Source organism: Entelurus aequoreus, linkage group LG09 (assembly GCF_033978785.1).
Source record: "Entelurus aequoreus isolate RoL-2023_Sb linkage group LG09, RoL_Eaeq_v1.1, whole genome shotgun sequence".
Classification (NCBI taxonomy): Eukaryota; Metazoa; Chordata; class Actinopteri; order Syngnathiformes; family Syngnathidae; genus Entelurus; species Entelurus aequoreus.
The window spans coordinates 35,693,062-35,717,918 of record NC_084739.1 but is presented as its reverse complement, the minus strand read 5'-3'; positions in this window follow the sequence as shown (position 1 = coordinate 35,717,918).

Below are 24,857 nucleotides of genomic sequence, written 5' to 3'. Positions count from 1 at the left end.
AGGAAACAGCAGACCACTGGATGATGTAAACATCAGCATACACAGAAGTGATCACGGCGCCGCTATAAATAGTTTTTCTGCGTCAGCGCTTATAATAAAAATATCACTAATACTTGGTTAATTTTATAGTCACGAAATGTAAATGGAGTATTGTTGGCGCTTTTTGAATGGTTATTTATTGGATTTTATGGGCGAAATAGTGGAGCTCCCATTGACTGTACTGTAAGCGGAATTTTATTAACGTTTTTTTTATATTTAAAATGTATTAAAAACATTTGTCGTCATGTCTTTCATAATGATTGTGAATGATAGGCCAAATTCCAAAAAAAGGGCAGTTCCCCTTTAAATATTGGCCTAAAGCGGCATTCTCTAGGGGTGTCAAAAGGATAAGGACGAAAAAAAGTCATATACATTTTTGCTCAGCGCTCATTTACTCATCAGGTAGTACAGTTCAGTTCAGTTTCAGTTTATTTCGAACATGCATACAATACAATGTAATGCATCACACAATTCCAGTTCTTTCATTACAGCACGTCCGAAAAGGAGTAGGAAGAAGCAGACCTTATTTAATCCTACCCCTTTTCATACCATAGCAATTGTATCCAATTACCTTGTTCTCTGTAACAGAACAGTGAACAAATAAATAAATAATATACCATAGTAAGCAAAGAAATATTAAATACATAAATAATCTTTGTCTCTATAAAAAAAAAAGGAAAAAAAAGGGTTCAAGATGTTCATCATAATTCTTGTTCTGTGTACTTTGTGAACACTTGTAGTCTGAACAGTCTCTTAAAGTGAATCATATTGGTGCTTTGTTTAATTTCTTTGATTAATCAGTTCCATAATTTAATTCCACATACTGATATGCTAAAGGTTTTAAATGTTGTACAAGCATACAAATGTTTTAAATAGAGATGTCCAATAATGGCTTTTTTGCAGATATCCGATATTCCGATATTGTCCAACTCTTAATTACCGATTCCGATATCAACCGATACCGATATATACAGTCGTGGAATTAACACATTATTATGCCTAATTTTGTTGTGATGCCCCGCTGGATGCATTGAACAATGTAACAAGGTTTTCCAAAATAAATCAACTCACGTTATGGAAAAAAATGCCAACATGGCACTGCCATATTTATTATTAAAGTCACAAAGTGCATTATTTTCTTTAACATGCCTCCAAACAGCAGGTGGAATTTGGGACATGCTCTCCCTGAGAGAGCATGAGGAGGTTGAGGTGGGCGGGGGTGCGGGGGGGGGGTGGGGGTGGGGGTGGGGGGGGTTGAGGTGGGGGGCGCTAGGGGTTAGCGGGGGTGTATATTGTAGCGTCCGTAAGAGTTAGTGCTGCAAGGGGTTCTGGGTATTTGTTCTGTTGTGTTTATGTTGTGTTTATGTTGTGTTACGGTGCGGATGTTCTCCCGAAATGTGTTTGTCATTCTTGTTTGGTGTGGGTTCACAGTGTGGCGCATATTTGTAACAGTGTTAAAGTTGTTCATACGGTCACCCCCAGTGTGACCTATATGGCTGTTGACCAAGTATGCCTTGCATTCACTTGTGTGTGTGAAAAGCCGTAGGTATTATGTGACTGGGCCGGCAGCAAAGGAAGTGCCTTTAAGGTTTATTGGCGCTCTGTACTTCTCCCTACGTCCGTGTACACAGCGGTGTTTAAAAAAGTCATGAATTTTACTTTTTGGAACCGATACCGATAATTTTGAAATCGATACCGATAATGTCCGATCTCTAGTTTTAAATTAGATTTTCCTCTAAGGCAGTGGTTCTTAACCTGGGTTCGATCGAACCCTAGGGGTTCGGTGAGTCGGCCTCAGGGGTTCGGTGGAGGTCAAGACACACCCGACTCATCGTGTAAATATAAACTTCTCCCTATCGCCATATTATGGATACCCCCAAACAATGTTCCCTCTAATTTTCCATTTGATTCGCAGGTGTGTAATTTGTTGTGAGTTCATGCACTGTGTTGGTTTTGTTCTTTGAACAAGATGATGTTCATGCACGGTTCATTTTGTGCACCAGTAAAAAAAACATATAACTTTGTCTTGAATTTGAGAAAAAAACCTTTTGTTTTTCACTAAAGAAGGGTTCGGTGAATGTGCATATAAAACTGGTGGGGTTCGGTACCTCCAACAAGGTTAAGAACCACTGTTCTAAGGCTATATTTCTCCTCTTTTGTTGAGAAGAATTGTTGTACATTCTTGGGTAGCAGGTTATAGTTTGCTTTATACACAATTTTAGCTGTTTGCAAATGCACCAAATCGTTGAATTTCAATATTTGTGATTTAATAAATAAAGGGTTTGTATGTTCTCTATTTCCAACATTATGTATTATTCTAATTGATGTTTTTTGTAACACAGTTAGTGAATGAAGCGCACATTTGTAGTTGTTTCCCCATATTTCTACACAGTAGAATATGTATGTCAGATGAAGTGGATGAGTACACGATTGTAGCTCAAACCGCCAATGACTAAAATCCTACATCTAATGTTCATTTTAGAGGGGAGACCACATGCGTAATCCAAGGCTGACCCCTTAACACTTGCACCTGAAAAGTTCAAGCCCTCCTCTGGTGTGCTAATCCGCCTGAAGCCCTCCATCGGAGCTCATGTGGCCCAGAGGAGATGGAGTGGATGCAATGAGGCTGACAGCACCAACACAGCTGGCCTCTCTGGCTGTGTGTCTTGCCAACACACAAAACAAGCCTCCCAACACCCACTTTTACAAATGTGAAGCTCCCTGCAGAGGAGAAAAGCCCATTTGTCTTTCCCAATGTCCTCCATCTGCTCACCCCTCGGGAAAGCAAACTTCCAGGTACAGAGACTGTGTGCTCCATGAGTGTTTCCTTAGACAATGGACCACACACGACTGTTATGTATTCCCATAAACATTTGAAACAACTATCACCAGATTAATGTTTCATTTTGAGTCCGGTTTTCCAGCCACTGAAAATATACAGATGAGACCAAATCAGACTATTATTGTAATGTATTTTCATGTCTGAGGTGAGCTCATGAAAAATCTAATCAGCAAGTTGACATTGAGGCTATTTTCAACCTGGCAGAGAGGATTCAGCATAGGAACAAAAAACAAAATGTGATGAATCTCTCCCTGAGGAGGAGCAATTATCTCAATTATCTTCCCCTCCTATCAGGGCAGAAGAGTGTTCACAGGAAGATAATGTGTAGCAAATGTTTGCAAATTCCTCAGCATCACTCCTCACATAATTTGTAAGAAGTGCACTATAAGCTATTAACAGGTCCTGTTTTATTCTGAGTGATATTCCCCTTTGAGCAAGGCAAGGCACCTTATAAAGCAGGGGTGTCAAACTCATTTCAGATCTGGGGCCACATGGTGAAAAATCTACTCCCAAGCAGGCCGGACTGGTGAATACACGGAACGATAACTTAAAGATAAAGACAACTTCAGATTGTTGTCTTTGTTTAAAAATAGAACGAGCACATTCTGAAAATGTACAAATCATAATGTTGTTGGGTTTTTTTACACTTACGTGTTGCGGTTAATAGTATTCTATCTTTATTTGTCGTTATTTATACTTTCTGAATACATTATGTGTTCATGTTCATCAGTCAACTCATTGGTGTTCATTTTCTATCAAGATGAAAAAATAATAACATCAAATTACAGGATGTTATTTATGTAGTTTGCGCATTTTCCTCGACTGGTGCACTAACATAATGTGTTTTTTTTGTTGTTTTTTTTTTACATATGTAGCATCATCTACAAAGATACAAATAATTGCTATTGCGACATCTAGTGGACGCATTTAGAACAGCAGTTTCTTTCATTCAAAAATGTTGGCTCATTTTTATACTAAGCAAACTCATCCCGCGAGCCGGATAAAACCTGTTTGCGGGCCATATCAGGCCTGCGGGCCCTACGTTTGTCACCCCTGTTATAGAGGAAGCCGAAGGTCAAGCTGGAGAGTAATTTTTTGTCAAATGTCAACGTGTGAGAAAGAGAAAGTTTCACCCTTTTCTGCGGTGTAGGTTGCGTTTGCATGATGTTTATGGTTCCTGCAGTGAAAAAAAAAGCAAGGCCATTCCAGTTTGACAGTGAGCTGAGCAAGTGATGCTGGTTGATGTCATGTGTGGGGGCAAAGGGAGGTCTGCTGCCTTTATTGGTTATACGTCTCTTCAGTTGTCTTCTATAAAGCACTTATGTAAATCCTCCTAGTATCACGTATCAGCACAGGTATTTGAAACAGTACAGCAACTATAAGAATATGTGTCTGAGTTTCTAATTATTTATGCATCTTTGTGTTTGTAGGGTAAATATATATATTTCTGATGGCGTGGCTGATGGACCTCCAGCTCAGCTGCATGGAGCCAAAAGCATGGAAGTATGATAAGATACGGGCCTTTCCAAATAGAAAACTTGATCCCTGATATTTTTCTCCTGTTGAAAAAAATGGTGAACGTTAGCAAAGGAGAAGGGGCCAAGGAGCCATAATATAGTCCTTCACTGCAAGGCCAGGTCTGACGCAGGGAGCCCGAAGCTCGGCGCGACAGCACAGAGCACGTCTGTGTTTAGTGCCAACCACAGCAACTCTGTCACCTCGCTGCACCGCATGGAATCCCCCGCATGCTCATGTCACTGACAGCATCCTACAACAGCCACATGTTGACTTGTTTAATTTGTGCAGCCACCAGGTTTTGTTTTGGATGCATTTTTACAAGGTAAACTGGAGAAGAAACTGTCAATTCATACAAACAATAATGAGAGTCCTAATCATAAAAACTCATAAAACACACGCTGTGTCAAAATTTGCAAAGATAATGATGTAAAAGTGGTATTCATTGAACAATACACCTCAACTTACGAGTTCAGTTGGTTCTGTGACAGAGATCGTACCTCAAATTAACATCTCGCAGTGAAATAAATTGAAGCCAATTTAATTTTGTCATGATCCGTGGTCCGGATCATGTGGTCCGGATCATGTTTTGTTTAGTTATGTTCTGTTCTGTTAGTTTTGGACTCCCTGAGTTCCTGTTTTGTGCACTTCGGGGGTTTGTTTTGGTTACCATGGGTACTAATTGGTTTCACCTGACTCTGATTAGTGTTCGGCATGTTCACCTGCTGTTGAGCACTAATCAGAGAGCTATTTATTCACGTTGCTCGCCACACTCGGTCTGGCTTCATTGTTTGCGGTATACAACAAGTTATGTTGGTTTATTCCTGTTCTCGATTTCTGATTCCTGTGCTAAGTTGTTGCCTTAGCTGCCCTTGCGATCCTCACGCTTTTCTTTTGTTTGTTTCCTGTCTGTTGGTATTGTGTATGATTTATTGATTAAATCATGTTCCTGCCTTCACGCGTTCGTCCGGAGTTGTCCGTTTTGCATTCCTGGGAGAACGACCCCGCAGTGAGCTGCGACCCCAATCGTGAAAAATTCATGTTAAGCCAGCCAAAAACAGCACAATCTTAACTTGTAACATGCCTTTTAAATTGTTAGATAATACATATTGTATCAAATATAATACTCTAGAACAGACCTGGGCATTCTGCGGCCCGCGGGCCGCATCCGGCCCTTTGTGCGTCCCTGTCCGGCCCGCGTGAGGCCAATCATAAATTACAAAATAAATTTTAAAAAGTATCTATGTCGAGTGTGCAATACAACGGTGCTGCTTTTGTTTTGAAAAGCGTTATTTGTATTACTTCCGTGTGGACGTATGCGCGTGTGTGATTGTGAGTGAATGTGAACAGCGGCAATCACAAATTACAAAATAAAGTTTAAAAAACATCTATGTCATGCGTGCAATACAACTGTGCTGCTTTTATTTTGAAAAGTGTTATTTATGGGCGTATGTCCGTGTGTAACCTGTGAGTGAAGGTGCACAGCGACAAGTGATGAGACGCTAAAAAGAGAAAAGTTGATGACGAATGCCGTGTTTTCAACAAGACATGGACTGCCAAGTATTTCTTTACAGAAATTAAATGTAAAGCCGTGTGCTTAATTTGTGGTACACAGGTTGCTGTGTTTAAAGAATATCATTTGAATCGCCACTACATGACGAAGCACGAGGAAAAATACCGGAATCTGTCTGATGAAGCGCGCGCAAGGGAGGCTGATGCGTTGATGGTAAAACTGCAAACCCAACAAGGACTTTTTGCCATATTTCACACCCCCAGAGATGCAGCTGTCAGGACAAGTTTTGTCATTTCTCACAAAATTCGCCAGAAAAAGTAATGCGTTTTCTGACGGAGAGTTTATTAAGGAGTGCTTATTGGACTCTGTTACGCTGATAATGCCCGGAGACTTTGACTGTTTTTCGCTGGCTTTGGATGAGAGCTGCGATGTACGTGACACCGCCCAGCTGCTCGTCTTCTTACGTGGGATAACTACAGACTTTCAAATCATGAAGGAGCTGGCAGCCATGCAGTCAATTAAAGAGACAACCACAGGTAATTACTTGTTCACATAGGTAAATGCGTGTTTGGACATGTCAAGACTGAAATGGGACAAGCTAGCAGGTGTGACAATCCAATCCAATCCACTTTATTTATATAGCACATTCAAACAACAAAATATTTCCAAAGTGCTGCACAACAATATTAAAAACAATATTCAAATATTATCCTTAGCTCCACCAATGACTGAATAAAACAAAAAATAATTACATATAAAACCAATATAAAAAACAATATAAAATAAATATGATTAAAAACGATTTTTAACAACAGATGGTTGTCCAAATCTGACGGGGAAAAATGTTGGATAATGCAGGATAAAGTGACAGAAATTAACCCTGTGCAGAAATGGACATTTTGCATTATATTATGCATCAGGAAGTGTTGTGTAAGACAGTGTTAAAAATAAAACCATCAAAAGCAATATGCTTTTGTATAAAGTTAAGCAAGGTTAAATGAAATTATTATTATTATTATTAATTATTAATATTATTATTATTATTATTATTTATCTTACGGTATATCAAGAATAATATTGAGCAAAATTTAATTGAAATATTGTCGTGTGGCCCTCCAGCAGTGCTCGGGTTGCTTATGCGGCCCCCGGTAAAAATTAATTGCCCACCCCTGCTCTAGAATGTACTTCAAACAACTAGAGTAGTTTTTTTAAATGTAGGAATAATCTACAGCATTTACCTTGGAGAGTGGACTTCCATGGTTCATTTAATTTCCTTTACTTATGTCCTCTGAAAATACTGAAATTCCACGACATAGTGAATTTTCAAACAGCTAAAATTATACACAAAGCAACCTACAATCTGCTACCCAAGAATATACAACAATTCTTCTCAACAAAAGAGGAGATATATAATCTTAGAGACAAATGTAATATAAAACATTTAAGACCTTCAGTATATCAGTATGTGGAATTAAATTATGGAATGGATTAAGCAAATAAATCAAACAATGTACTAATATGATCCACTTCAAGAAACTCTTCAAACTTAAAGTGTTTACAAAGTACAAAGAAGAAGAACCATGATAAACATTCTGAATTTATTTCATCCATCCATTCATTTTCTAGGTAATCTTACTCATCTCACCATATGAAATATAACTTACTTCACTAATTTCTATTTATTTATTTTTATTGTTATTACTTATGGAGTATATTGAGAACAGGAAGTGAACAAAAGTTTTAGCAACTGCTATGTAAAGGAAAAGGGGTAGGATTAAATACATTCTGCTTCTTCCTACTCCGTTTCGAACATGTCGAATAGAGAAACTGGAAATTGTGATGTATCATGTTTTATGCATGCAAATTCGAAATAAACTCAAACTCAACTCAACTTAACTCAACTCTGTGTATTTAATTCATATTTGCATGACTCATGACACATTATCTGTATGTAATATTTGCTGCATTTTTAATAGTTGTTTGTGACCCATGTTGTTATAGACCACTGCAAAAGTTCCTGGGCTTGCAAAGATTGTAATAAATCCATTAGAAGACAGCCTGTCGTTTCCTTCAACTTGGACACACACATCTAGGCCTTCGGTCATTCTAAGCCAGTAATTTCCAAGAGTTATCTCACCCTCTGAGAAGCCCAAGTTTTACTAATGTTTTCCAATGTTGTAAAAATATGTAGAATAAATATTACATTTCAACATTTCTGTAAACAAAGATTTGCGTCAGCCTGCGTCATATAGTCATTTTGATAGTAGGCTATTATTGATTGTACAGATATGGTGTTGTTTCTGCTGGGCAAGTATGCCTGACGCGCCTCCTACAGCGCCTTGGGTCAGGTGCAGGGTCATCAGCCGGGGACCACCGCTCATTGGAGTTTCGCTCTCTTTAACCCCGGAACGCCTCCTGGTGGCGGAGCGGTGGCAGGGACGTCTCCCTGCCACCCCCTGCAGCTGACCCATCTTATTGCCTTGACCCCCAGTACTTATCCCTCCTCCTCAGCCACAACCAGAAGCTTCCCTTTTCTGCTTCCTCAGCAAGGGCCTTAGTTTCCCTTTGGAGCTTTGCCCCAGTCGTTCCCACATCTCAGAGCAGCTTTATAGTTGATGTACCGACGAAGCCCCGACAGCCTACTTCCACAGGGTAGATGGTAGTGGACCAACCTGCCTCTCTGCACTCAGCAGCCAGATCTGCATACTTGGCTGCTTTGCGCTCGTAGGCTGCCTGGATTCCCTCCTCCCAGGGGATGGTGAGCTCAATCAGTATGGCAGCCTTGGTAACAGCAGACCACAGCACGATGTCTGGGCGGAGTGAAGTGGTGGTGATTTCACGGGGGAACTGGAGCTGTTTGCCGATGTCAGCCCTCATACTCCAGTCCCTTGCCAGAGAGAGGAAACTGCGGGGGCCTCGTCGGCTGGTGTCTCCTTTGCCTTCCCCTGGCCTCACAAACATGACAGGAAGTTGCTTGGCTATGGGCTGGCTGTTGGCCTCTTGTCTACTGCTCTCCAGGACTTCGGCCAGTTTCCTCAGGACTTGATCATGCCGCCATCTGTAGCGACCCTGTGTCAGCGCGATCTTGCAGCCTGATAGCAAGTGCTGCAGGCTGGCGTTGGGAGCACCACACAGGGGACAGCTCTCCTCCTGGCCGAACCACTGGTGGAGGTTTCTGGGGCATGGCAAGGTGTCATAAGTTGCCCTGAGTAGGAAGCTGAGTCTGGCTTGTGGCATCTTCCATAGGTCGGCCCAGCTGATGGGTCTGCTGATGGTACCTTCCCAAGTGGTCCATCTTCCTTGGCGACCTTGAGACACGGCCTTGATAGTATATTGCTCCTGGTTTGCCCTTGAGACCTCCTCCACAACCATGGCTCTGCGTTCCCTCTTTGTGGCCTTGGACCAGAGGCGTGGAGAATCACCCCAGCCGAGCCCCGCTCTCCCCACTTGCACCCTGCCGACTATCTCCTGGTGTTGGAGCCTGCCAATGGCCTTGGCGACCTCTGGCCCTGCTTGCCACTTCCGGCCTGTTCGGGTAGGTACACATGCATTCCTCACTGTAGGATCTGAAGATTCTTTCAGCTCAAGAACCAGTCTGGCCTTCTCTTGCTTATAGCCCAGGGTGATGGACTGGATCGGCAGATGCAGCGAAGTTTCCCCAAATAAGCCAGTGTCTGAGAAGCAACGCGGTAGGCCCAGCCACTTTCGGATGTAGGAGTTGGCTAGTCTGTCCAACCCGTTGGCTGTTGAGGATGGAATCTCACAAATCTTCAGTGGCCACATAACCCTTTGGTACAGTGTGAAGTTGTAGCACCACAACTTGTACTTTCCGGGGAGCTGGCTCTTGTTAATACTCGCTAGGCCTTCTGAGAGTTGTTTCCGTGCTGCCTTGCCTGCGTGCTTGTCCGACAGGTCCGCATTGTACTGCCTCCCCAGGCTTTGGATGGACTGGTTGACCAGTAGAGGGATTTGCTCACCTCCTGCAACAAAGATGGTTTTGTCGCTCCTGGTGCCTTTGCGCAAGGAGAGGCTTCGTGACTTGGAGGGTTTTATCTTCATCCGTGCCCATGTCACTAGCTCATCCAGCCTCTTCAGACATCTTCTCGTGCATGGGGCTGTTTGCAGCACCACAGTGACATCGTCCATGTAGCTTCGGAGTGGTGGAAGCCTCTGCCCTGTCTGCAGCCTCATTCCTCCTACAGTCTGGCGGGCTCCGCGGAGGATGATTTCAAAAGCTGCGACAAAGAGGACTGGGGAGATGGAACACCCCATGGCGATGCCTACTTCCAGACGCTGCCAACCTGTTGTAAAATCCTGGAGGCTAAAACACATCTGGAAGTCCCTGAAGTAGCTGCTTACCAGGTTGATGATGGAAACAGGGACGTGGAAGAACTCCAATGCAAACTGGATGAGTTTGTGCGGGACAGAACCATAAGCGTTGGCAAGGTCAAGCCACACCACGTGGAGGTCGCTCTTCTCCTGCTTGGCCCTCTGGATCTGTGCCCAAATCATTGAAGAATGCTCCACGCATCCTGGAAAACCTGGTACTCCTGCTTTCTGGCAGCTGGTGTCAATATAGCCATTCTTTGTGAGGTAAGAGGTTAGTCTCTTGGCCATGACTGCAAAGAAGATCTTTCCCTCGACATTCAACAGAGCAATACTCCTGAATTGACTGATGTTATGGGACTCCTGTTCCTTCGGAATAAACACTGCCACAGCTCTCTGCCACTCCGACGGGATGAGTAAATTCTTCCATGCTGTGCTCATTAGCTTCCACAAGCATTTCAGCACTTGGGGGCAGTTCTTGTATAGCTTGTAGGGGATTCCGTTAGGCCCAGGAGCTGATGCTGACCTCGCTTTCTTGACGACTGCTCTTACCTCGCTCAGTCGAGGAGGGCAGCCGTCAAACTGCGTGGTTGGAGGAGGTGGAAGAGGGACGTATCCTGGTCAACCTAACGGATCATTCCTCTTTGGGTCGCTGTATTGGCCCCTGATGTACTGCTCAAGCTCCTCCTTGGTGGCTTCCAGTTTCCCGCTTCTTTTCTCCTCCAGAAGCTGACGGGCGTGCTTGAAAGGATTCCTCATGAAGCTAGCTCTTTCTTTCTCCTTTCTTTTCCTGCGTCTGCGAATACGTTCTGCTCTTCGCATGCTGCCCAGCTTCTGTCTCACCTCATCCCATAACACCTTCAGGCCTTCTTTCTCCTCTGCCGATGCTTTCCTCCATCTCCTGCGGAGCTGGCGCCGATCTTGCACCAGGGCGTCAATCTCAGCCTCCCTCCTGCCCTTTCTTGGGGGTAGATTGTGCTGCTTCTTGGTGAGGCTACCGAATCTAGCTTTGCACTCCTCGTACAGGATGTCCCCAAGAAGGTTGAGTTTCTTGTCCACTTTACCACGTAGCGAGTGCTCCAGCACTAGACTGAGGTCTGAGTCCAGTTTCTGCCATGTCTTCACATCACTTGCTCTAGGCCACTTGATGGTGCACTTTCTTCCTGGTTCCCTCTTTTCTGTTTGCTGGGTGACTGGGGGGCTGGCAGGTCTATTTTCAGCATGCTCACATGCCAGGGGGCTACTGCTCCGCTCAGGGGGTTCTTCCTCTACCAACCGCATATCAACAATGTTTGGACCCTCGGCTCTGTGGTTCTCTCCCCGGCTGGGGGTCCTGCTTGTCTTATCTGCCAGAGCAGTGCAAGGATGTTGTATGCCTTTTCTCTCGCTCTCCTTTCTGTTCCTCCCCTGATGGATCCGTAAGCCCCTGTATGTGGTCACTTTCCCCCATCCACACCTGCACAATCGGAAGGTCCTTATCTCGTTGTCGATGTCCGTTCCAGTCGTTTCCGAATAGTCAGTCCTGTTAGGCCCATCTTCCACCCCGCCTCTCGGAGGGCCTTCGGGTTGTTTTTTCTTATAGCTAATATAGACACTTACATCATGTGTTGCCTTCATTATAACACTTATATAAGGCTTTTAATTTTTTGTGGCTCCAGACAGATTTGTTTTTTGTATTTTTGGTCCAATATGGCTCTTTCAACATTTTGGGTTTCCGACCCCTGTTTTTGACCATAGCAATTGGTTTTGCGTGTTCACAAACATCTGGCAAGTGTGTCCCAATTTTCTTTTAAGGTTAAGGGCTAAGTGCCATAGGGTGTATAGCCCTTGAAATGAAGTGTGGCCACGATTAGGGCTGCAGCTATTGATTAGTTTGTTTGATTAATCGAGCATTCCGATAAAACACACTTTGTAGCCTTAATGCATACTTTAGGGAAAATAGTTTAAATAAAAAAATTCTGCTTGCCATAACCTTCATCCTCCGTTTTCTAATAAATACACATCGTCAGTATTGAAATTGCACTTTTAAAATGTGTGCATTAAAAGGTGCCATATGTAATAATTTCATGTCAAGTCATCATTAAATGGCCCTGATGTCACGACCAGAACAGGACTCTGAACACAGATGCAGGGTTTTAAGACAATATATTTATTTGGACAAGGGAAGGGGTCCAAAACAGGAGAAACAAACAGGCTATAAAAAACACAACTGACCTGAGCTCTAAACTAACAAAAATATCAACAACTCAAAAACGCTCCGTCTACAGAGGGAAAAAGGGGCTATCAACAAAAAACTACCAAGTATAACAAAAACCGCTCCAACGGAGGTGATGCTAGGAAGCTATTCTTACCTGAGAAAACTTACAAATCAAAATACTCCCGTGGATCCAAAAAAGGTACAAGAAACGTGGCTGTGGCTGTGGACAATGCTATGGCAAGGAAACGCTGGAGGTACGCACACGAAGTAACGAGACACTCTGGCACAAGACAAGAGGAGGACGGGCCATTTATACACACGAGGGAGTGTGACACAGGTGGGCACAATCAGGCAATCAGGAGAGACATGAGACCAGTGAAACAGGAGGAAGGGCAAGTGACCTGAAACGAGAGGGAGAGTTGACCTTTCAAAATAAAACAGGAATTGACAAGACAACATGACACCAGACGAAATCCAGACAAAACTTCACCCAGGTGTGACAGAACCCCCCCTTCTAGGGCCGACTCCTGACGGCCCAGGGACCTCAGGGTGGAGTCTATAGAAGTCCCGGATCAGGGAGGGGTCATCAATGTTCCGTTGGGGAATCCACTGTCTCTCTTCTGGACCGGGGGGGGGGGGGGGGGTTTGGTGGCTGGGACCATGGGGTTTTCTTTGGCAGGCTTGACTTGGCTGACATGGAAAGTAGGGTGGTTGCGGAGCGACCTGGGTAGGCGTAAGCGTACCGCTGCTGGACCGATGACCTTGGTGATGGGGAAGGGACCCACGAATCTGGGTGCTAATTTCTTGCAGGGAACCTTGAGGTGCAGGTCTTTGGCGGATAGCCATACTCTTTGTCCTGGCCGGTAATCAGGTGCTGGGCGGCGCTTCCGGTCGGCTGCTTTCTTGACCCGATCTCCTTGGCGAGCAAGCACTTGTCGGGCCGCGAGCCAAATACGACCGCATCGGCGCACCAGGGCGTGGGCGGAGGGCACAGAAACTTCTGGCTCTGAGTCTGGGAACACTGGCGGTTGGTAGCCGTAGACACACTTGAAGGGGGAGAAACCAGTGGCAGAGGTAGGCAAGGAGTTATGGGCATATTCCACCCAGACCAGGTGGGAACTCCACGTTGTTGGGTTCTGGGACACGAGGCATTGGAGGCCGGTTTCCAGTTGTTGATTGAGGCGCTCGGTCTGGCCGTTTGCCTCCGGGTGGTATCCTGACGTCAGGCTGGCTGTAGCCCCGATGAGCTTGCAGAACTCCTTCCAGAACTGTGAGATGAATTGGGGCCCCCGGTCTGATACAATGTCTGTGGGAAATCCATGAATTCTAAAAACGTGTTGCATCAATATTTGAGCAGTCTCCTTGGCTGTGGGCAACTTTGGCAAGGCAATAAAATTTGTCATCTTTGAAAATCGATCGACCACGGTGAGCACCGTGGTGTTACCTCTTGAGACCGGGAGGCCAGTGACGAAGTCCATAGAGATGTTAGACCATGGTCTGGAGGGGATAGGCAGAGGCTGTAGAAGTCCAACACGTGACCCGGAGGATGTTTTGTTACGAGCGCAGACTGGACACGCCTCGATGTACTCCCGGACCCCCGCCTCCATGGATGGCCACCAGAACTGCTGTGAGATCATAAACATAGTTCTCCGGACTCCCGGGTGGCAGGTAAGCAGCAAGGTGTGAGCCCAATGGATCACCTGTGGGCGCAGACTGACCGGGACAAACAGGCGATTCTCTGGGCACCCACTAGGTGGAGGGGTCTCACCATTAGCGTGCCTTACCTCTCGTTCTATCTGCCAAGTGACCGTTTCAACCACACATTTCAGTGGGAGGATGGGTTCTGGTACCTTGGCAACAGGCTCAGGGTCGTAGAGGCGTGACAAAGCGTCTGACTTGACGTTGCGGGACCTCGGCCTGTAAGACAACGTGAAGTTAAAACGATTGAAGAACAATGCCCACCTGGCCTGACGTGAATTCAGTCTCTTGGCGTTTCGAATGTATTCCAAGTTCTTGTGGTCAGTCCAAACTATGAAAGGATGTTGTGCCCCCTCTAACCAATGTCGCCACTCTTCCAGCGCTACCTTAACCGCCAGAAGTTCCCTGTTGCCAACACCATAGTTCCGTTCTGCAGGGCTCAACCGGCGAGACAGAAAAGCACAGGGGTGGGTCTTCCCATCTGCCTCCAGTCTTTGGGATAAGACCGCCCCAACTCCCTCGTTCGACGCGTCCACCTCGACCACAAATTGGCGTTGAGGATCTGGTAGCGTGAGGATGGGTGCAGTCGTGAAGCGGCGCTTGAGATCCTGGAACGCCCTCTCTGCCTCCGGAGACCAGTGGAAGCGCACCTGTGGAGAAGTCAAAGCATGGAGAGGGGAAGCTATTGCGCTAAAGCCTCTGATAAATCGTCTGTAGAAGTTCGCACAACCGAGGAATTGCTGAACCTTCTTACGACTATCAGGTGTTGGCCACTTGGCGACTGCGCTAACTTTAGCCGGATCCATCTGTACTCTTCCAGGGGCTACAATGAAGCCCAGGAAGGAGATGGTGTCGGCATGGAATTTGCACTTTTCAGCTTTTACGTACAGGTGGTTTTCCCGGAGCCGTTTCAAAACCTGGCTGACATGGTGTCTGTGAATGTCCAGATTGTCAGAATAAATTAGTATGTCATCAAGATAGACGAAAACAAAATTGTCCAAAAAGTCTCTCAGCACATCATTAATCATAGCCTGAAAAACAGCAGGGGCATTAGTGAGACCAAAAGGCATTACTAAATATTCGTAGTGGCCACTAGGGGTGTTAAATCCGGTTTTCCACTCATCACCCTCCCTAATGCGAATGAGGTGATAAGCATTCCGTAGGTCAAGTTTGGTAAAAACTTTGGCCTGCTGGAGCTGATCGAAAACAGATGACATTAATGGCAGAGGGTACCGATTCTTTATTGTTATGTCGTTGAGGGGACTATAGTCTATACACGGTCGCAGGGTGCCGTCTTTCTTGGATACAAAGAAAAACCCTGCTCCAGCCGGTGACTATGAGGGACGGATGAGTCCCGTTTTAAGTGAGGATTGTATGTAGTCTTTCATAGCATGTTTTTCGGGACCTGAAACAGAGTATAGGCGCCCCTTGGGGATGGTAGATCCGGGAATGAGGTCTATAGCACAATCGTAAGGACGATGTGGTGGGAGCGATGTAGCTTTTGCCTTATTAAAGACCTCCTTCAGGTGGTGATAGCAAGGAGGTACAGAAGTCAAATCCATGTGCTTTGGTTCTGTGGTAAAGTGAGCAGAAACAGAGTTGATATTCGTGGCGGTTCTTGCTGGGGCACTAACCCTCATACACTTCCCCACGCAGTTCCTACCCCAGCCCCTGATTTTGCCTGTGGGCCAGTCTACGTGGGGGTTGTGGTAAACGAGCCATGGATGTCCCAATACCAGGGTGCGTGCTGGTGAGTGAAACAAAAAAATGTTCAATAGTTCGTGGTGATTATCAATGTCTATGGCTACGGGTTCTGTGATATGGGTGATCGTGAATAAAGAGCTACCATTAAGGGCGCTAGCCTTAAGGGGTGGTATGATGACCCTTGTTTTTACTCCCAATTTCTTGGCTAAACCCCAGTCCATCAAGCTCTCATCGGCCCCAGAGTCAATTAAAACATGCATAACCACACTAATAGAGTCATTGGTTACCTTAATGGGTGTCAAGGTACGCACGGTAGCACTTGAGGCAGGATTCTGATCCCTCACCTGGGTTGACTTGGAAGGGCAGGCGGCCACGAGATGCCCCACCTCCCCGCAATAGAAACATCGCCCCTCCTTGAGGCGACGTTGGCGCTCTACCAGAGGGAGTCGTGCCCGGCCCAACTGCATGGGCTCCTCTCCCCTCTCAGGCAGGGAATACGGAAGCCGTACTGTTGGTTGAGGACCTGGAGTAGAACTGGCGGTGAGGGAAAACTGCGGCTGGTGGTCTGGATCCGTCGAACGGCCTCCTTGGAGAAACTTGAACTCCCGTAGTCGTTGGTCTGTCCTGATGGCGAGGGTGATGAGGTCGTCCAGGTTCGCGGGTAGGTCTGTGGGTAGAAGTCGCTCCAGAAGCGGGCCGGCCAGCCCCTTGAGGAAGACGTCATAGAGTGCTGTAGTGTTCCAACCGCTGTCTGCGGCCAGGGTTCGAAAACGAATGGCATAATCAGAAGCTGATTCTTTCCCCTGACGAATCCCACTTAGCTCTCTGGCCCTTTCGCGTTCGGTAGAGACAGGATCAAAAGTCTTTTGGAGAGTCTCTGTGAAGTCTTGGAGTGAGCTGCATAAGTGAGAGCCCCTGGACCACTCGGCCATGGCCCATTTCCTTGCTCTCCCAGCCAGATAAGAGATCATAAAAGACACCTTAGCACGATCGGTGGGAAAGGCGTGGGGCGAGAGCTCAAAATGCATCTCACAGTTTATGATGAATTCTTTACATTGTCCGGGTTCGCCCGCAAAGCGTTCAGGAGGGGCCAATCGGGCTCCCACTCCAATATGAATGGTGGGGAGTACCTGAGTCATGGGGGCTGGCTGCGGCTCAGGCACAGGGGGTGCGGGACCAGGCTTGGTCATTTGGGTGAGCAAAAGTTGCACCTGTTCCGCAAGTTGGCCCACCTGGGAGGTAACAGCGGTCCGAAAGTTCTCTTGGGTTCGGGCGATCCCCTGGATTCCCTGGCCCAAGACTGCCACCCGCTCCTCATGAGCGGAGAGGCGGGATTCCTGCGCATGAAGGACCGCGGCCAACTGCTTCGATCCTGCTGTGTCCATACTGGCCAGAGTGTACTGTCACGACCAGAACAGGACTCTGAACACAGATGCAGGATTTTAAGACAATATATTTATTTGGACAAGGGAAGGGGTCCAAAACAGGAGAAACAAACAGGCTATGAAAAACACAACTGACCTGAGCTCTAAACTAACAAAAATATCAACAACTCAAAAACGCTCCGTCTACAGAGGGAAAAAGGGGCTATCAACAAAAAACTACTAAGTATAACAAAAACCGCTCCAACGGAGGTGATGCTAGGAAGCTATTCTTACCTGAGAAAACTTACAAATCAAAATACTCCCGTGGATCCAAAAAAGGTACAAGAAACGTGGCTGTGGCTGTGGACAATGCTATGGCAAGGAAACGCTGGAGGTACGCACACGAAGTAACGAGACACTCTGGCACAAGACAAGAGGAGGACGGGCCATTTATACACACGAGGGAGTGTGACACAGGTGGGCACAATCAGGCAATCAGGAGAGACATGAGACCAGTGAAACAGGAGGAAGGGCAAGTGACCTGAAACGAGAGGGAGAGTTGACCTTTCAAAATAAAACAGGAATTGACAAGACAACATGACACCAGACGAAATCCAGACAAAACTTCACCCAGGTGTGACAGAACCCCCCCTTCTAGGGCCGACTCCTGACTTAAAGGCCTACTGAAATGAAATGTTTTTATTTAAACGGGGATAGCAGATCCATTCTACGTGTCATACTTGATCATTTCGCGATATTGACATATTTTTGCTGAAAGGATATAGTAGAGAATATCGACGATAAAGTTCGCAACTTTTGATCGCTGATAAAAAAAAGCCTTGCCTGTACCGGAAGTAGCGTGACGTCACAGGCTGAAGGACTCCTCACATATCCCCATTGTTTACAATGCAGCGAGAGCGATTCGGACCGAGAAAGCGACGATTACCCATTAATTTGAGCGGGGATGAAAGATTCGTGGATGAGGAACGTGAGAGTGAAGGACTAGAGTGCAGTGCAGGACGTATCTTTTTTCGCTCTGACCGTAACTTAGGTACAAGGGTTCATTGGATTCCACACTTTCTCCTTTTTCTATTGTGGATCACGGATTTGTATTTTAAACCACCTCGGATACTACATCCTCTTGAAAATGAGAGTCGAGAACGCGAAATGGACATTCACAGTGACTTTTATCTCCACGACAATACATCGGTGAAGCTCTTTAGCTACGGAGCTAACGTGATAGCATCGGGCTTGAATGCAGATAGAAACAAAATAAATAAACTCCTGACTGGAAGGATATACAGAAAATCAACAATACTATTAAACCATGGACATGTAACTACACGGTTAATGCTTTCCAGCCTGTCGAAGCTTAACAATGCTGTTGCTAACGACGCCATTGAAGTTAACTTACCTACGGGGCCTCGACAGAGATATGCTAAAAACATTAGCTATGCACCTACGCCAGCTCTCATCTGCTCATCAACACCCGTGCTCACCTGCGTTCCAGCGATCGACGGAGCGAAGAAAGACTTCACCCGATCATAGATGCGGTCGGCGGCCCGGAGACGGAGGAAGTCAAGGTGAGGTCACTAGAAGTCCCAGCATTTTTCTGTCTACCTAGAAGACCCAGAGAGGGGTCATTTGGCCCGACGCTTTTCCCGAATACACTAATCACTCATTTTGTTATGGTAATGAGGCTGTTAGGGGCAGTTTGTCTAGGTAGACAGAAAAAATTATACATGTGGGAAATGCCGAAAGGAGCAATGGCAGTGCCAGGATTGTGAGTGACTGCTCAAATGTATGTCAGTCACGTTTACATGGACATGGTTTTTCATTCTTTGTAAATATGCTTTTTTCTTTGTAAATTTTTTTTTTTAAACTATTTTTGGCACACAAAAATAACAATTGCTTCTGCAACAACCCTCCACACCAAAACTGGGAAAACAGTTGCTTTTTCATTCTTTGTAAATATGTTTTGTTTTGTATTTTTTTTAACAATAAATGTCAGAGTGTTGATCCCTTCATTCTGTTGATCCTTGCAAAAACACACACAACCTACCTCAGAACTAAAGCTTGAGCTGTAAGGTCCCCTCCCCCACACAGGCTCAAGTGGCCCCCTGCCGTGTGCCACTAACAGCCACATTTTCATAACAAAAGGAGTGTCCACAGGGGGGACTAGGGGTCAAATGACCCTCTTGTGTGTTTTCTAGGTAAAAATGTCAATTGACCCTTCTCTGGGACTTCGCGTGTTAATCAATTCACTGGTAAAGTTACTAAACATGTCAGACCAAGTAAATCTAAAAGGCGTTGTTACGATTCTCAACTTATTCATGACAAAGCCAGGAACAAAACAAGGATTTGTATCGGGGGTGCCTTTGAAAGATGGAGACGATTGAAAGTGGAGAAGATTTTTTTTATCTGACGCCAAACTTGCTAGTTTCCTCCTTGATAGGCAGGTAAGGCATCTACATTTTCCTATTACTTGTAATAAATGGAAATTGACATTTCGTATGTAAACTATATTGTCCAATACAGTCTATGATCTTGTCTAACAAAGCTAGTATGTTCGTGTAACGAATGCTTAGGAGCAAAGCACCATCACACTAGTGTAGCTTAGCATGCTTGCCCAGTCAATGACACATCGACATACAGGCTAACGATGGAAATATATGCCCGTTAGCATGTATGTCGATGTGTCATCCAAATGAAAGGGCAACATATCTTACCGACAAATAAAACAGTGTCAGTGCCTATTTTGTTCTCAATATGCTGATACGTTGAGGAAATGCGTTCCAACATTGGCACTGTTAATTGCGGTTTCTGGTACTGTATGTGCATCAGGCACATAATGGGTGGTATTTTCTTGGCACAATTAGCATTACATGTAATGATTTTCTACTTTGTGTATTGACATGGTAGTTGGCTATATGATTTATGCCTAACCTGTTTTTTTTGTAACGTGGGTTGGCTCATAGAATCGCACTCTGAAAGATGGTGATGTGCATACATGGAAGAGAATGCAGTGCATCAGGTTGGATGCAACATGGAGTTATGCTGAACGAAATGTGGCGGTAATTTTACTGTTGGCCTTGGCTTGCCATCAAAGTAGGCCTATGCGATATATAATATCCATCCATCCATTTGGCTACCGCTTGTCCCTTTCGGGGTCGCGGGGGGTGCTGGAGCCTATATTATATATAATTATTTCGATGGTGGTCCATGCGGTCAAATTAGACATTTTAACAGGGTAATGCCAACAATCTGTCCCGACTCCCAATGAAAAGATTGCTGCGTAACTTTACAAATACATCGACAACAGTGAAATGTGGCATAATTACTTAGTAAACCATCTCACAAGAAGCATAAACAAGAGAAACCTACAGCGTAGGACTCGTCGTTTGCCATTTGAAGTTCCTTGGAGTAGGATTCAGATTGGGCTGCGTATCTGGCAACCTCAGTCAGAGAGAGTGGGAGGGGACTACAGAGTTTTGACTGATTGCAGTACCATTTCTGGCCACATTATTACACATAGCACCTTTAAATAAATATATCACAATACACGCACATCAACACTTTTATGTGCGCTCTATTGTAGCGGCTGTGCAGAAACTATTGTACTTATTTAAAGTTCTGGGTACTCCATGTTGTCTGGATTGTCTGGAAAAATGTTTATTAGTAACACCCATTAAACAATTATTCAAAGCAACAGAGTGTAAATCAAAGCCGTTTTTCAATTGAATTAATCAATTAAACCCATAAACCATTGCAGCCCTAGTCACCACTATAATAAGGGCCTTATTTACTTAAGATCTACATGTACTAAAACACTTGCAAGCACACGCAAAGCTGATCTACTAAATGTGTGTGAATTTGATTGTGTCTTTTTAGTAACCAGAAAAAGGCCTGCAATCCATTTTGTGTCTTTGACTTCATTAATACGCAAAATATATGCTGATCATCAAAACGCCCACAATGCTGGGAGGAGAAGATGCAAATATATTATACAGCACACGCAGTGTGATTTATCAACACTCATCACTGTTTTTGGCAGCATTATTTTTGCGTTTCATTTAGCACGTTTAAAAATTACGTGCAAACTGTCACAGTTCCACATACGGCAGCAGGATCAGTGCTTGCATTGCAAACACACACAATGCACAGAGAATCCTCCAGCCTATATGTTATTGGATGGTCCTAAAAAAACCCAATTAAAATATTGTCTATTCAGCAACATATTTTTATAATTTTATAGCTGCTAGATGACTTAAAGGGGAACTGCACTTTTTTTAAAAAATGTTGCCTATCGTCCACAATTATTATGAATTACATGACGACGGAGGTTTTTTTTTTAATGCATTCTAAATATTAAACAAATGCAATACAAAGTCTGATTACAATAGAGCCTATAGGAGTCGCTCTATTATGCCTATAAAGCCCTTAAAAGTATCCAAACACCTCCATCAAGGTTTTTTATCACGACTTTCGCTTTTTTTCCCACTACATCATTGATATTTACTCACTGCAGACTTCATGAGAGCCAACAAACATAATGAAACAACACTTGCTGTACAATGTCTGCTGTCATTAGGATGTCAACTGCTACGCTTTTCATATATTCCCATTTAGATGAAGAATGACTGATGATCCTCACGAAGAAAATGAGGGCGGACGAAGCGTCTTTTTGTGTCGATCCTGCCATTACCAGGTCTAAATTGGCTGTCAAAGTGTACCAACATCCTTGTCTTTCTACTATCCAGGTGAGAGGCATGATTTATGATCTACAATAAAGTTTGACGAGCAAGGAAGCGAGGAACCAGCTGATCAGATTATGTCAACATTGACCCACAAGCTTGTGATCATTAGCTAGTTAGTTAGTTAGCTTATTATTTCTTTGGTCAGTTGTCAACAAAATAAACAAACAGTTTTACGTAAACAAACAGTTGCACATTCATAAATTGAAAATGTTGCAGACCGAAAAGGTTTAGGCTGAAGTTGAACACTTATTGCGCCTAACCCTATAAACAATGTCAACTACAAGATGAGCTTCCAAAAATTATGATATTTCCTTTGCACAGCATATTATAAATACACCTTGTACACAACATAAACACTGTTCAATTGTATACACAGTAAAGACATGTGAAATATCCTTGTACACGTGTTAGTTAAACCTTTGTACCAATTATATACTATATACAAACAATTATTCTTCCATTATTATTTATATCCCACATTTAGTTTGTAATTAACATTGATCATAGTATTAATTTAACATGGCGCCGCTATAAATACTTTGTCTGCTTTAGCTCTTATAATAACAATATCACTAATAATTGGTTAATGTTCAAGTCATTAAATGTAAATGGAGTATTGTTGGCGCTTTTTGGATGTTTTTTTAATTGGGTTGTATGGGTGGAATAGAAAACCTCCCATTGGCTCCGCTGTAAACAGACTTTTATTTACAAGTTAGAATGCAATTAAAAAAAGTACATCTGTCGCCATGTCTTTCATATCGTTTGTAAACGATAGGCAAAATGCCCCCCAAAAAGTGCAGTTCCCCTTTTAAGGGGCTGATTAAAACAAATTCAATTGATGCGTTTTGGTGTCATTTAATATTTTTGATGATAATATATATTTATTATATCACATATATCCTATATGATAAACATTTCTTGAAGTGCATCTTTTGGGTCTTGAGCACAGTAGTGCCGCCTCCCTCCCCTGCATCTTCAGAGGTAAAAGAAATAGAAGAAAAGATAAGAAGAAAAGGTGGTGTCAATGTGCACAACTCGACTGCTTCTAAAATGCCCATAACAAAGTGGTACATGTCTCCTGCTTGTTTGGAAACATAGTAAATCACTGTTCGATAGATTGCACACGCTATTTTGTGTGAGGTTTTTGGATCTTAGTAAATCAGGCCGGAACGGTTATGAGCAAAATTCCCATTACACCACATTTGTTGACAAGATGGCTGAGCAGAAAGCACATAAAGAGAAGTATTTACTGTCATTTTAATAACAATGATCATGTTTTATTTGGTATTCAGTCCTTTGCTACTTCTCGTAAATATTGCCAAGTTTTAAATATTATTTTTTTCCCAAATAGCTGGTCATACGAGCCAGCTAACGTGGCTGTAACTTGTAAACTAGGACGTCAGACTAGCAGCAAACGGACTGCACTACAATTTACAACATTTCATGAACAATTAGACAGCTAATCTGCTTATAGTTTAGTTTTTTTAATTTTAAAATATGTCATGATCCGTTACCCGGGTCATGGCATGATGTATGTTTTGGTAATGTTTCTGTGTTAGTCTGTTTCCTGGGTGCACCCTCTTTCCCTGTTTACTGTTGGTTTCCATGGGCACTGATTCTCCTCACCTGTCTTAGTTTTGCAATTAGTGTTCCCACCAGGTGTTTTGGTTAACCACTCCCCTTTATAGTTTCCTGTCAACCAGCAGTAGTTGCTGGGTCAATGTTTGCTTTAGGCAACATTTACGTTCTCCTGTTTTTTCTCCTCGCTATAGTAAGTTTGTACACACTAGCATTCGTCGTTTTTTACCCTTGGTGACTTTTTGTGTTTTTTAGCTCCATGCTTGCTAGTATCCTCTGTTTTGTATTTTTGATCCTGCCTTAAAATAATTAAAATATACCTAATCTTACCTGTACGCCGCTCCTGCTTGTTTTCTGCCTTGGAAGGAACACGACAATCGCAGCCATGCGTCGAAGACGTAACAAAAATCACTCATTATGACTGTAATAGAGTGATCTATGTTTATCTGTTGCCATCTCCTGGTGAATATTGGCTATAGCGTACTGGGGTTACTTTTTGGTTGGCCAACGATTTACGTGTGTTGCGCACCTGACGTCACGTGTGTTGAGTCTGTTCTGGAAGTCTACAGTAAAGAGATGTACTTCATCACCTCGCCTGTTTATTGCCTCCAACCCAATATATTACAAATGGCGACGAGGATTTAAAAGAAGCCCACTCCGTGAGGGGACTTTATTGGAGGTCCGTGCACTGGTCGTAGGTAAGGCTGACGAGTAGCCTACTTTGTGGAGGAACCGGGCACGTGTCGGAGTAGCAGTAGCACCGGATGCTAACATGGCTCAGACAGTGGGTCGCATCGATGAATACAATGATTCAAAGGAGGATTTTGATTCATATCTGGAGCGTTTGGAGCAGTGGATGCTGGCTAATGAGATTGGAAATGACAAGAAGGTGTGTGTTTTCCTTTCTGTTATTGGAGCAGACACTTATAAGCTGCTGAAAAACCTCACGTCTCCGGCATTGCCAAGTGCTTTAGGATATGATGTACTGACGAGGGCGCTATGTGGACATTATAAGCCCGCACCTGTTGTGATAGCAGAGCGTTTTCGCTTTCAGAAACGTAATCAGAAAGAAGGAGAAGCTGTTTCTGACTACATTGTGGCGTTGAGGCAGTTGTCAGCTACCTGCAATTTTGGACAATATTTGGACGATGCCATGAGAGATCGTTTTGTGAGTGGATTACGTTCTGATGCAGTGCAACGCAGGCTGTTGTCTGAAAGGGACCTGACTTTTCCCCGTGCCTGTGAAATTGCAGTCTCAATGGAACTTGCTTCCAAAAATACAATGGAGTTCTCTGGACACAGCGGACCTCACCAGGTAAATGCC